Below are 14,116 nucleotides of genomic sequence, written 5' to 3'. Positions count from 1 at the left end.
GGGGGAGGACCTTGGAGAGTCCATACAGGACTATAGGACTGTCTTCTGTTCAGGTGGGACAACACTGCGACTAGAAGATACTGAAGTCAGAGAAGCTGCTCCTGCTATCATCCTCATCATCAGAAGAGGAAGAAAGCCGAAGCAGCAGCTTCTGTATTTTAGAGAGGGCCTCCATCATGGACACATTTTCCATCAGAAGGTGTGGCCACACATGCAATGCTGGTGTCTCCTATAATGTGCAGCTGTCAGTAGGAAACGTGTGGAGGAAGAATAGGAAACAAAAGACTGAAAGGTGATAAAAGTTTATTGGATTGAAAAATAGATACAATTTCACAGACATTTCGTGTTCTGCAGTTTTTCTTGAAGCTGTAACGATTTGTGCAAAATCAACATTTTATGTAGGTTTGACACTAAATGTAGCTTATTGACACATTTTAAAGTGCAGGATGTGAGGAAGAAGAACTGTTCAAGATTCTAACTTTGAGAATCAATAAAAATAGAACAGATTTTTAACAGACGCTGTACTTTGAAAGCTAATCCACAACATGATGGTTCTGAAGCAAAGAAAGAGTTCATCAATCAGGTTCAAAGGTTGAACACAAAGCAGAAGCTTGATAGATTCACAGACATTCAGTAAAGGTGGAAATCAATGTTTTTACTGTGTTTGTGTTGTCTTTAAAAACCTCATTTTTTTGTTTATTATCTTACTTATTTAAGTAAGATTTTATAGTGGTGGTGGTGGGGGGGGGGTCTCCATTTATAGATAAACCAAATCCTACTTGTGCTTTCTTTATTGTTTTTTAAATTGCTAAACTTTTTCGAGGGAGATTTTCTTTTTCGGACGTTCCCTGAATGTCTCGGACTAGTCACCTACTGGACTCCAGCGTGAAAGGTTCGGATCAGAACCGCTCTGGGTTCGGCTTTTGTGCTTCCGTGTCCTACTTCTCCCGAACAACCTGAGTCCAAACGACGGTGAGGAGCAGAATTCTGCTTTCTGAGCTTCACACATGCGACAATCATGAGAAGACGAGCAGCTCATGCGTGGCGGTTAAGATCAAAGAAATTGTTCAAAGCTTTTAGGGAAACGAAAGACGACGGCCGCCGTGTTTGCTCAATTAGTTCACTTTCTGGAGTGATTTAAGTCGATATTACGAGATTATAACTACTGCTTTCGTGAGATAACGGAATAGATGTGTTGCTCGTCTTGTCGAAAACACAGTTTAATGATGTGTTATTAGTAGAAAACAAAAACAAATTTAATTGTTGCTAACGTTCAAAGCTCTAATCTAAATAAATGGCGGATTTGAAAGTAGTTTCTGGCCCGCTAATTTCACCAAATTTCCATTCCGTTCCAGTAAATAACGTTAAACTTCTTATTTATTGCTGACTGTGGGTGTTTGTCGTCAATTTCTCTGCATTTGGACGGCCAGAAAGCGCGTAGAAAAGGTCCAGTTATTTGATCATTTGATCACTGTTTTTTTAGGACTACGGCAGTTGTCCTAAAGCGAGGTGATAAGGACACGTCTACAACTTGGGTGACTCCAACACGCTGGTTCACTCTAAGAAAAGCAGTAATAAAGTAATAGTATGGATTTATGTGGAGTTTGTTTGAACAATAGTGAGTACTTGTAATGTTTTAGAGGTTATTTATGTTGACTTACTGAGAAACTGCTATTGTTTGTCTGGGGTGTTTTGGTGTACTTTATTGACGGTCCCCGTCTGCCTCTGTAGCTTCACATCGAAGTAAACTCAGGCTGTGACTCGTTTTCTGCTTCACCACAGACACAAATAAAAAGTTTACACTAGTCAATAGAACTATATCCAACGTCATGTTTGTGGATAAAGTTAGTATGAAAAAAACAAAGCAGACCGGTGACCGGATGTGTCTGTGACACGAACACATTCTCAACTTCTAATTGCAGCTCATCTTATATGTTTGATGAGCAAATGAAGTTATTTGCCTTTATAGTTCTTGAAATACTGGAACAAAATTCCACAGAATAAATATAATGAAGATCCACCGTTTCTTTATTTTAGTTGAATGCAACGCTTCCATGTAATGAATCTCCAGGTGGAGCGGTGAAACAGCGGCACCATGTGGCAGATCTACAGCAGGTATTTTCTGCATTAAACATGACTGTATCTTTGTGTTTAGAAACAGGATTTTTGAAGTAGAATTTTACCTCACAGATGCTCACAATGTATTTAAAGAATTTCAGAGGCAGCATATTGGAGAAAAAGCAGGAAATGGTCAGAATTTAGTTCAACCAGGAGCCGACAGGCTCTCAACAGGGAAGCAAGCCACTCAGGATCGTCTCCGCACCAATGAAAGTGTATAATCCTGGTCTTTGATGGGTTCTTCTTATTGAATTTAGGTCCATGTGGGTTCTGTCCGTCCTGTTGCTGGAAGCAGAAGCACAGACTCTCGTCTGAGCTGATTTTTCTGCAGCGAGTCGTCGTCGCTCTGGCTTCCTGCTTGAAGACAGCAGCAGAATGACGTCAGTCTGACGCCATCAGACCAGTTTTCTTTTTCTCCACACAGATCCTTGTCCTAAAGAGCGTCTCCACCCCTGTGTGTATAACCATCAGCACACGGGGGTTGGTTGGAGCTGCTGGTGGGTTGTTAAAGGTTCACAGATCCTCCATCTGGGGTTGGAGAGGAGGGGTAATGGCTCTGCTTTTTGTTTCAGTGTTTCCAGCAATCCAGTCACGCTGGTTTGACATCACACAGCCCCCGTCTCTCTCCCAGCATGCCTCTGAAGAACAATGAGGTAAACAAACAAACAAACAAACAAAAACATAAATGAAGCATTTCAGACCCAAATGTAGTGAAAGATTGAATGGAAAAGTTGTATCTGAAAAGATGTGGTTTCATGACATCCAAAAGATTTTGTCTTTCCAGAGTTTCTATTGATTGTGGCCTCCTATAAAGTCCACAGCGTTGTGTCAGGACACACCTGTGGGATGTAAAGAGCAAAGGAAAGAGCGGTTGAAAAAGAAGTGACAGAGAGGAGCTCCTTGCACTAGTTCTCTAGTGCATCTACTAAAATTGGAACGATACAGAGAAGATTAGCATGGCCCCTGCGCAAGGATGACACGCAAATTCGTGAAGCGTTCCTCATTCTCTCTTTTAAAAAACAATTTCACCCATCTGTGTGTCCTTGTTTTAATAAACATAGCCCTTAATGTGACACATCAAGCTAATATCAGACAAATTTTAATAGAGTTCATAGTAAAAGTTTCAGGAAAACTCACAGCAGACAAAATTGTAGATGTAAATTAAAGCCGCAAGCGGCATTGTATAGCCAGTAGGCGCTACCCGCTTCTACGCACCACCTCCGCTATCGCTGCCCACCTCCATGCAGCTCAGCCGCCCTCACCGCCCAAAAAATGCATATACTAACCATGCTAACTATGGGAGTTATGCTGATGTGGCTAAAAGTGCTAGCATTGCGATCAGCATCATCAACTCACTCACTAAAACACATTGCTCCATTAGTAAGAGCTACATATCATAAGTCGATAGACTATCCACATTTTCTTTTTTTAAATGGCGGCTTTCTGTTGATTTTATCTCCATAGCAACCATCTTATGTTTTGGTTGCCAGGGAATAACGAACAGAACAATGTCAGTTTCAGACGGATCAGAAAAAGTAAACTTTTGGATGTCCTTAGCAACAGATGTTTTTTGCTAACCGCGCCCACATTCCTTATATGGCCATATCCAGTGTTCTTCATTATGTTCAGTTCCAGCCATGGATGCATGCATTCAAATTTCACAGCATTCCATTGAAAAACATAAGAGGTATAACAGTGCGCCACATTTGCTGGCTCGCCACGCGGACACCAGGTCCAAATCTTCAACTTGTAATTGTGACATTTTTTCCACAGTAGCTTGACAATGATGCCCAAGAAGTTACGAGACGATCGCTAAAAAATTGTCAAATTCGGTACTGGAGCAAATTTTGGTCCTAAAGTGCTTTTTTTGAAAATTCAAGATGGCGGTTTCTTCCCGAGGTCAAAGGGCAACATCATTAACAGCGGCGTTTCCGCTGACTATGAAATTGCGCTATTTGGATTTGCAACAGTAATTTCACCTAATGGAAAAAGAACAATTTTGGAAAAACTCGTCTCTGTAAAATAATCACAAAGTTGTCTGAAATGATTTCAGTGGTGAAAAAGTGTCATTGTGTGAATTAAAGGGACACGTGATGTAACTCTGAGGGTGACAGGTGTTGGACTGAGCTGCCTTGTCTGACCTAAGACACAATCAGAGCCTCAAAGTGATGTGAAGCCTTTGTGTGAACAGTTTGTGTTGTTCTGTGTGAACAGTTTGTGTTGTTTTGTGCTTCTTTTTCAGATTTATTCAGCAACCTGAAGCTGCCTGAAGGGACGAGAGAAGATGGAGCTACAATTCCTCAGGAAGACTCTTTTTTTAGTGTTAATCAGATGTTTTCATCTCTGCTGGTGTTTTGCTAAAAAAAAACATCATTTCTAGTTTGGAAATGCAGCTCATCTGTCTAGATTTATTGCAAAGTTTTATGTTTATTCATTCCATAAGTTAGAATGACTTCTGTAGAGTTCTTCTTCACATCCTGTTCTGTTTCAATAAACCATGTTGTGACAAACCTTCATGGAAACTCATTTTTAGCCAAATCCCTACCTGTTCAAATGAAAGAACAGAACACAACCTTACCAACATTTGATTTATTTTTCAATCCATAAAATGTAAAATAGGTTTTTCAATAGTCTTAAATGGTCCTTGGATCTTTTCATTTCTTCCCTCCATTCCTCCACACTCTTCCCGTCTGCAGCTGCGCAGTTAGGCGTCCCAGAAATCCGTTTCTGCAGGTGGTCTGCACAACCTGTCGGCGGACTTCTGTCCCTGCTGGAAGGTCTTGCTCTGGTGCTGCAGCTGCTGCCTCCAACACTTTCCTCCTCCTGAAGGCGGTGGTCCTGGGCACACGCTCAGGAGGAGGAGGAGGTGATGGTGGTGGAGCCTCAGGGGCGGCTAGGATTCATCATTGGAACGTGTTGCTGCAGAGGCGTCTTCTCCTCTGGCATCTTGTCGTCGTAGGGCTGTCCCACCTGAACCAATGACAGCCCTTTAGCTGCAGGGAAACAGCAGCGGCAGCAGCAGGAAGGACTCCAGCTTCCTGCTCCTGCACAGCCCTCTCCCATTTTTTTGCCGACTGGAGAACCTGGAGACACAGAGAGGTGCTGGGATTTTAGGAACAGATACAAGATACAGACTGCAGAAGTTGGAGCTCTCACCACTGTGACAGGGTCCTCTGGTTCAGCAGAAACAGCTGAAGTCCAGTCTGAGCCATCAGCCTGGGGTTCCACAGAACTGTGGGAGACTCTCCTTCCCAGGAAAGGAAGAGTTCTTCCTCCTTGTGGGTCTAAAAAGTCCTTCCAGAGGAAAGCATCATTGCAGGTCCACCATTCTTCCTTTATAAACCTTTAAAAGTCGTGAAATGAGCCCTAGAATCTTATTTGCAGCCTTATAATCGTTTTATAATCCGTGCATCGGCATATGTTGACATAACTTACCCAGAATGTGAACCACATACAATTAAGGGTCCAGAAAGAGAGAAAACAAAACAGAAAGCCACAGTTTTACAATCTATTAGAGCATCTTTTACCAAAAACACGCCACAGAAAAGGGAAGAAACTTTTCCACAACACATCAATATCATTTCAGCACTTCAACCCGTCGATTTCTCGTTAAATCAAAGGAAAAACAGCACTTGCGTCCAACCAGGAAGACGGCAGGCATGACAGTAAAAGCCGGGGGGCGGGATCGAGAAATTGGAACAAATCCGGCTCTCTGATTGGACGCCCAAAGTTTGATACTTGAAATTGGAACAAATGCTGCCATCTGATTGGTTGAGAAATTGGAACAATCGGAACAGAGAAAAGTGGGCGCGGCGGATGTTGCTCATTCTTCTCTGTGGGGGGAAGAGGGGAGAAGACGGGCCTCTTGCTGCCGTGCACGAGCTCGTGAGTTCGAGCCCCGCCTTGGGCAATCACAACAAAAGACATTACAATTGTGTCAATTTACAGAAACATGTGTAAAATTATCACAAAGTTGTCTGAAATGATTTCAGTGGTGAAAAAGTGTGAATTAAAGGGACACGTGATGTAACTCTGAGGGTGACAGGTGTTGGATTGAGCTGCCTTGTCTGGCCTAAGACACAATCAGAGCCTCAAAGTGATGTGAAGCCTTTGTGTGAACAGTTTGTGTTGTTCTGTGTGAACAATTTGTGTTGTTTGTGCTTCTTTTTCAGATTTATTCAGCAACCTGAAGCTGCCTGAAGGGATGAGAGAAGATGGAGCTACAATTCCTCAGGAAGACTCTTTTTTTAGTGTTAATCAGATGTTTTCATCTCTGCTGGTGTTTTGCTAAAGAAACATCATTTATAGTTTGGAAATGCAGCTCATCTGTCTAGATTTATTGCAAAGTTTTATGTTTATTCATTCCATAAATTACAAGTTAGAGTTCTTCTTCACATCCTGTTCTGTTTCAATAAACTATGTTGTGACAAACCTTCATGGAAACTCATTTTTAGCCAAAGTACTACCTGTTTAATAAAACTAAATAACACAAGCTTTGCAACAAAAAATATTTATGTGTGAAATAAAAAAATATAGATATATTTTTGAAGGTCTTCATTGTTCCTGTTCCCATTTCATCTGTTCCCTCCGCTCCTCCACACTTTTCCCGCCCACACTTGCGCAGTACGACAGCCCAGACATGCGTGTGTGGCCAGTGTCTAGCCTTTTGGGCTGGCCACACTTTCTGCAGGTGTACTGCACAACCTGTCGGCGGACTTTTGTGGCTGGTGGAAGGCCTTCCTCTGGTGCTTCTGCCGCTTTCCTCCTTCTGTCCCCTTCCATCCCGTGCTCCCCCTCCAGCTGGGACCGCTTAGCCTGAGTCAGACGGCGGGCTCCTCCGGGGTCCACCTGGAAGATGCAGTGAGACAGCTGCCTCATGAAGGTGGGATGGAGCTGGTGGCTCTCAGTGGTGACACCTGAGGCAAAGCGGCGCATCAGGTACCAAATGTCAAGTCGAACCACCAGGCAGCTGCCCCCACTCCTACAAGACAAACGTTGAGAGACCTTTAGGACTGAACTGTGTCAGCAGTAGTGCAAACATAGTGAATCTGAGTTGGTACCCAAAACAAGGCAGATGTCTTGGACACGCCGTCTCTGCCGCAGCAGCAGTCGTGATCCACGTAGATGAGCTGGGGGGAGGACCTTGGAGAGTCCATACAGGACTATAGGACTGTCTTCTGTTCAGGTGGGACAACACTGCGACTAGAAGATACTGAAGTCAGAGAAGCTGCTCCTGCTATCATCCTCATCATCAGAAGAGGAAGAAAGCCGAAGCAGCAGCTTCTGTATTTTAGAGAGGGCCTCCATCATGGACACATTTTCCATCAGAAGGTGTGGCCACACATGCAATGCTGGTGTCTCCTATAATGTGCAGCTGTCAGTAGGAAACGTGTGGAGGAAGAATAGGAAACAAAAGACTGAAAGGTGATAAAAGTTTATTGGATTGAAAAATAGATACAATTTCACAGACATTTCGTGTTCTGCAGTTTTTCTTGAAGCTGTAACGATTTGTGCAAAATCAACATTTTATGTAGGTTTGACACTAAATGTAGCTTATTGACACATTTTAAAGTGCAGGATGTGAGGAAGAAGAACTGTTCAAGATTCTAACTTTGAGAATCAATAAAAATAGAACAGATTTTTAACAGACGCTGTACTTTGAAAGCTAATCCACAACATGATGGTTCTGAAGCAAAGAAAGAGTTCATCAATCAGGTTCAAAGGTTGAACACAAAGCAGAAGCTTGATAGATTCACAGACATTCAGTAAAGGTGGAAATCAATGTTTTTACTGTGTTTGTGTTGTCTTTAAAAACCTCATTTTTTTGTTTATTATCTTACTTATTTAAGTAAGATTTTATAGTGGTGGTGGTGGGGGGGGGGGGGGGGTCTCCATTTATAGATAAACCAAATCCTACTTGTGCTTTCTTTATTGTTTTTTAAATTGCTAAACTTTTTCGAGGGAGATTTTCTTTTTCGGACGTTCCCTGAATGTCTCGGACTAGTCACCTACTGGACTCCAGCGTGAAAGGTTCGGATCAGAACCGCTCTGGGTTCGGCTTTTGTGCTTCCGTGTCCTACTTCTCCCGAACAACCTGAGTCCAAACGACGGTGAGGAGCAGAATTCTGCTTTCTGAGCTTCACACATGCGACAATCATGAGAAGACGAGCAGCTCATGCGTGGCGGTTAAGATCAAAGAAATTGTTCAAAGCTTTTAGGGAAACGAAAGACGACGGCCGCCGTGTTTGCTCAATTAGTTCACTTTCTGGAGTGATTTAAGTCGATATTACGAGATTATAACTACTGCTTTCGTGAGATAACGGAATAGATGTGTTGCTCGTCTTGTCGAAAACACAGTTTAATGATGTGTTATTAGTAGAAAACAAAAACAAATTTAATTGTTGCTAACGTTCAAAGCTCTAATCTAAATAAATGGCGGATTTGAAAGTAGTTTCTGGCCCGCTAATTTCACCAAATTTCCATTCCGTTCCAGTAAATAACGTTAAACTTCTTATTTATTGCTGACTGTGGGTGTTTGTCGTCAATTTCTCTGCATTTGGACGGCCAGAAAGCGCGTAGAAAAGGTCCAGTTATTTGATCATTTGATCACTGTTTTTTTAGGACTACGGCAGTTGTCCTAAAGCGAGGTGATAAGGACACGTCTACAACTTGGGTGACTCCAACACGCTGGTTCACTCTAAGAAAAGCAGTAATAAAGTAATAGTATGGATTTATGTGGAGTTTGTTTGAACAATAGTGAGTACTTGTAATGTTTTAGAGGTTATTTATGTTGACTTACTGAGAAACTGCTATTGTTTGTCTGGGGTGTTTTGGTGTACTTTATTGACGGTCCCCGTCTGCCTCTGTAGCTTCACATCGAAGTAAACTCAGGCTGTGACTCGTTTTCTGCTTCACCACAGACACAAATAAAAAGTTTACACTAGTCAATAGAACTATATCCAACGTCATGTTTGTGGATAAAGTTAGTATGAAAAAAACAAAGCAGACCGGTGACCGGATGTGTCTGTGACACGAACACATTCTCAACTTCTAATTGCAGCTCATCTTATATGTTTGATGAGCAAATGAAGTTATTTGCCTTTATAGTTCTTGAAATACTGGAACAAAATTCCACAGAATAAATATAATGAAGATCCACCGTTTCTTTATTTTAGTTGAATGCAACGCTTCCATGTAATGAATCTCCAGGTGGAGCGGTGAAACAGCGGCACCATGTGGCAGATCTACAGCAGGTATTTTCTGCATTAAACATGACTGGATCTTTGTGTTTAGAAACAGGATTTTTGAAGTAGAATTTTACCTCACAGGTGCTCACAATGTATTTAAAGAATTTCAGAGGCAGCATATTGGAGAAAAAGCAGGAAATGGTCAGAATTTAGTTCAACCAGGAGCCGACAGGCTCTCAACAGGGAAGCAAGCCACTCAGGATCGTCTCCGCACCAATGAAAGTGTATAATCCTGGTCTTTGATGGGTTCTTCTTATTGAATTTAGGTCCATGTGGGTTCTGTCCGTCCTGTTGCTGGAAGCAGAAGCACAGACTCTCGTCTGAGCTGATTTTTCTGCAGCGAGTCGTCGTCGCTCTGGCTTCCTGCTTGAAGACAGCAGCAGAATGACGTCAGTCTGACGCCATCAGACCAGTTTTCTTTTTCTCCACACAGATCCTTGTCCTAAAGAGCGTCTCCACCCCTGTGTGTATAACCATCAGCACACGGGGGTTGGTTGGAGCTGCTGGTGGGTTGTTAAAGGTTCACAGATCCTCCATCTGGGGTTGGAGAGGAGGGGTAATGGCTCTGCTTTTTGTTTCAGTGTTTCCAGCAATCCAGTCACGCTGGTTTGACATCACACAGCCCCCGTCTCTCTCCCAGCATGCCTCTGAAGAACAATGAGGTAAACAAACAAACAAACAAACAAAAACATAAATGAAGCATTTCAGACCCAAATGTAGTGAAAGATTGAATGGAAAAGTTGTATCTGAAAAGATGTGGTTTCATGACATCCAAAAGATTTTGTCTTTCCAGAGTTTCTATTGATTGTGGCCTCCTATAAAGTCCACAGCGTTGTGTCAGGACACACCTGTGGGATGTAAAGAGCAAAGGAAAGAGCGGTTGAAAAAGAAGTGACAGAGAGGAGCTCCTTGCACTAGTTCTCCAGTTCATCTACTAAAATTGGAACGATACAGAGAAGATTAGCATGGCCCCTGCGCAAGGATGACACGCAAATTCGTGAAGCGTTCCTCATTTTCTCTTTTAAAAAACAATTTCACCCATCTGTGTGTCCTTGTTTTAATAAACATAGCCCTTAATGTGACACATCAAGCTAATATCAGACAAATTTTAATAGAGTTCATAGTAAAAGTTTCAGGAAAACTCACAGCAGACAAAATTGTAGATGTAAATTAAAGCCGCAAGCGGCATTGTATAGCCAGTAGGCGCTACCCGCTTCTACGCACCACCTCCGCTATCGCTGCCCACCTCCATGCAGCTCAGCCGCCCTCACCGCCCAAAAAATGCATATACTAACCATGCTAACTATGGGAGTTATGCTGATGTGGCTAAAAGTGCTAGCATTGCGATCAGCATCATCAACTCACTCACTAAAACACATTGCTCCATTAGTAAGAGCTACATATCATAAGTCGATAGACTATCCACATTTTCTTTTTTTAAATGGCGGCTTTCTGTTGATTTTATCTCCATAGCAACCATCTTATGTTTTGGTTGCCAGGGAATAACGAACAGAACAATGTCAGTTTCAGACGGATCAGAAAAAGTAAACTTTTGGATGTCCTTAGCAACAGATGTTTTTTGCTAACCGCGCCCACATTCCTTATATGGCCATATCCAGTGTTCTTCATTATGTTCAGTTCCAGCCATGGATGCATGCATTCAAATTTCACAGCATTCCATTGAAAAACATAAGAGGTATAACAGTGCGCCACATTTGCTGGCTCGCCACGCGGACACCAGGTCCAAATCTTCAACTTGTAATTGTGACATTTTTTCCACAGTAGCTTGACAATGATGCCCAAGAAGTTACGAGACGATCGCTAAAAAATTGTCAAATTCGGTACTGGAGCAAATTTTGGTCCTAAAGTGCTTTTTTTGAAAATTCAAGATGGCGGTTTCTTCCCGAGGTCAAAGGGCAACATCATTAACAGCGGCGTTTCCGCTGACTATGAAATTGCGCTATTTGGATTTGCAACAGTAATTTCACCTAATGGAAAAAGAACAATTTTGGAAAAACTCGTCTCTGTAAAATAATCACAAAGTTGTCTGAAATGATTTCAGTGGTGAAAAAGTGTCATTGTGTGAATTAAAGGGACACGTGATGTAACTCTGAGGGTGACAGGTGTTGGACTGAGCTGCCTTGTCTGACCTAAGACACAATCAGAGCCTCAAAGTGATGTGAAGCCTTTGTGTGAACAGTTTGTGTTGTTCTGTGTGAACAGTTTGTGTTGTTTTGTGCTTCTTTTTCAGATTTATTCAGCAACCTGAAGCTGCCTGAAGGGACGAGAGAAGATGGAGCTACAATTCCTCAGGAAGACTCTTTTTTTAGTGTTAATCAGATGTTTTCATCTCTGCTGGTGTTTTGCTAAAAAAAAACATCATTTCTAGTTTGGAAATGCAGCTCATCTGTCTAGATTTATTGCAAAGTTTTATGTTTATTCATTCCATAAGTTAGAATGACTTCTGTAGAGTTCTTCTTCACATCCTGTTCTGTTTCAATAAACCATGTTGTGACAAACCTTCATGGAAACTCATTTTTAGCCAAATCCCTACCTGTTCAAATGAAAGAACAGAACACAACCTTACCAACATTTGATTTATTTTTCAATCCATAAAATGTAAAATAGGTTTTTCAATAGTCTTAAATGGTCCTTGGATCTTTTCATTTCTTCCCTCCATTCCTCCACACTCTTCCCGTCTGCAGCTGCGCAGTTAGGCGTCCCAGAAATCCGTTTCTGCAGGTGGTCTGCACAACCTGTCGGCGGACTTCTGTCCCTGCTGGAAGGTCTTGCTCTGGTGCTGCAGCTGCTGCCTCCAACACTTTCCTCCTCCTGAAGGCGGTGGTCCTGGGCACACGCTCAGGAGGAGGAGGAGGTGATGGTGGTGGAGCCTCAGGGGCGGCTAGGATTCATCATTGGAACGTGTTGCTGCAGAGGCGTCTTCTCCTCTGGCATCTTGTCGTCGTAGGGCTGTCCCACCTGAACCAATGACAGCCCTTTAGCTGCAGGGAAACAGCAGCGGCAGCAGCAGGAAGGACTCCAGCTTCCTGCTCCTGCACAGCCCTCTCCCATTTTTTTGCCGACTGGAGAACCTGGAGACACAGAGAGGTGCTGGGATTTTAGGAACAGATACAAGATACAGACTGCAGAAGTTGGAGCTCTCACCACTGTGACAGGGTCCTCTGGTTCAGCAGAAACAGCTGAAGTCCAGTCTGAGCCATCAGCCTGGGGTTCCACAGAACTGTGGGAGACTCTCCTTCCCAGGAAAGGAAGAGTTCTTCCTCCTTGTGGGTCTAAAAAGTCCTTCCAGAGGAAAGCATCATTGCAGGTCCACCATTCTTCCTTTATAAACCTTTAAAAGTCGTGAAATGAGCCCTAGAATCTTATTTGCAGCCTTATAATCGTTTTATAATCCGTGCATCGGCATATGTTGACATAACTTACCCAGAATGTGAACCACATACAATTAAGGGTCCAGAAAGAGAGAAAACAAAACAGAAAGCCACAGTTTTACAATCTATTAGAGCATCTTTTACCAAAAACACGCCACAGAAAAGGGAAGAAACTTTTCCACAACACATCAATATCATTTCAGCACTTCAACCCGTCGATTTCTCGTTAAATCAAAGGAAAAACAGCACTTACGTCCAACCAGGAAGACGGCAGGCATGACAGTAAAAGCCGGGGGGCGGGATCGAGAAATTGGAACAAATCCGGCTCTCTGATTGGACGCCCAAAGTTTGATACTTGAAATTGGAACAAATGCTGCCATCTGATTGGTTGAGAAATTGGAACAATCGGAACAGAGAAAAGTGGGCGCGGCGGATGTTGCTCATTCTTCTCTGTGGGGGGAAGAGGGGAGAAGACGGGCCTCTTGCTGCCGTGCACGAGCTCGTGAGTTCGAGCCCCGCCTTGGGCAATCACAACAAAAGACATTACAATTGTGTCAATTTACAGAAACATGTGTAAAATTATCACAAAGTTGTCTGAAATGATTTCAGTGGTGAAAAAGTGTGAATTAAAGGGACACGTGATGTAACTCTGAGGGTGACAGGTGTTGGATTGAGCTGCCTTGTCTGGCCTAAGACACAATCAGAGCCTCAAAGTGATGTGAAGCCTTTGTGTGAACAGTTTGTGTTGTTCTGTGTGAACAATTTGTGTTGTTTGTGCTTCTTTTTCAGATTTATTCAGCAACCTGAAGCTGCCTGAAGGGATGAGAGAAGATGGAGCTACAATTCCTCAGGAAGACTCTTTTTTTAGTGTTAATCAGATGTTTTCATCTCTGCTGGTGTTTTGCTAAAGAAACATCATTTATAGTTTGGAAATGCAGCTCATCTGTCTAGATTTATTGCAAAGTTTTATGTTTATTCATTCCATAAATTACAAGTTAAGGCCCGTACACACCGGGACGAATATTCGCCAGGCGTTATTCGCCAGCGTTTTTCGCCACGTTTTTTGTGTTCACACCCAGGCGATTTTCGCTGACGATGAGTGGAGTGAACATGCAATTTCATTCCCTGACAATAGATGGCGCTTAATGTAAACAGAAATACTCCTGTACACAAGGTGGCGCTGCGCAACTTTACGCTTCTTAAAATCGCTTTTCACTCAGAAGAAGAGAGCAAGTATTTACACGCTTGTCAGAATCAAACAAAGAAAACATGAATATTTCAAGCACCAGTAGCTCCAACTGGTGCTTGGTTCGGGGATGTTTTAGAATGTCCGTCATTATTGCTTCGCGGCTGTGTAGA

General features: G+C 42.7%; 4 long non-coding RNA genes and 2 other non-coding genes across 10 annotated transcripts; 4 read left to right on the top strand and 2 right to left on the bottom strand.

Moving 5' to 3' along the window:
- The first annotated feature begins 590 nt into the window (after window positions 1-590).
- LOC144995152 (uncharacterized) lies at window positions 591-6,550 on the top strand. Of its 3 annotated transcripts, none has more exons than XR_013658805.1 (5): window positions 591-972; window positions 2,038-2,115; window positions 2,376-2,615; window positions 2,691-2,771; window positions 4,361-4,628. It is a non-coding gene; the product is annotated as an uncharacterized LOC144995152 (long non-coding RNA). The 3 variants fall into 3 exon arrangements; XR_013658804.1 differs by lacking the exon at window positions 4,361-4,628 and adding an exon at window positions 6,291-6,550 and having other exon boundaries at window positions 636-972; window positions 2,543-2,615; XR_013658803.1 differs by having other exon boundaries at window positions 636-972; window positions 2,543-2,615.
- LOC144995720 (U6 spliceosomal RNA) lies at window positions 3,021-3,126 on the top strand. The gene has a single exon (XR_013659229.1). It is a non-coding gene; the product is annotated as a U6 spliceosomal RNA (small nuclear RNA).
- LOC144995163 (uncharacterized) lies at window positions 4,693-5,461 on the bottom strand. Its single transcript, XR_013658826.1, has 2 exons — window positions 5,275-5,461; window positions 4,693-5,201 (listed from the first exon to the last, which is right to left on the bottom strand). It is a non-coding gene; the product is annotated as an uncharacterized LOC144995163 (long non-coding RNA).
- A 1,294-nt stretch (window positions 6,551-7,844) lies between the features above and the next one.
- On the top strand, window positions 7,845-13,755 carry LOC144995159 (uncharacterized). Of its 3 annotated transcripts, none has more exons than XR_013658821.1 (5): window positions 7,845-8,228; window positions 9,294-9,371; window positions 9,632-9,871; window positions 9,947-10,027; window positions 11,617-11,884. It is a non-coding gene; the product is annotated as an uncharacterized LOC144995159 (long non-coding RNA). The 3 variants fall into 3 exon arrangements; XR_013658822.1 differs by lacking the exon at window positions 11,617-11,884 and adding an exon at window positions 13,547-13,755 and having other exon boundaries at window positions 8,017-8,228; window positions 9,799-9,871; XR_013658820.1 differs by having other exon boundaries at window positions 8,017-8,228; window positions 9,799-9,871.
- On the top strand, window positions 10,277-10,382 carry LOC144995721 (U6 spliceosomal RNA). The gene has a single exon (XR_013659230.1). It is a non-coding gene; the product is annotated as a U6 spliceosomal RNA (small nuclear RNA).
- On the bottom strand, window positions 11,949-13,041 carry LOC144995160 (uncharacterized). The gene is made up of 3 exons (XR_013658823.1): window positions 13,011-13,041; window positions 12,531-12,707; window positions 11,949-12,457 (listed from the first exon to the last, which is right to left on the bottom strand). It is a non-coding gene; the product is annotated as an uncharacterized LOC144995160 (long non-coding RNA).
- Window positions 13,756-14,116: the final 361 nt, after the last annotated feature.

The sequence above is a fragment of the Oryzias latipes genome, chromosome 11, assembly GCF_053564925.1.
Source record: "Oryzias latipes strain Hd-rR chromosome 11, Olatipes_Hd-rR_3.1".
Taxonomy (NCBI): domain Eukaryota; kingdom Metazoa; phylum Chordata; class Actinopteri; order Beloniformes; family Adrianichthyidae; genus Oryzias; species Oryzias latipes.
Note: the sequence above shows the minus strand (reverse complement) of the source record. Positions and strands in the feature narration are given on the sequence as shown.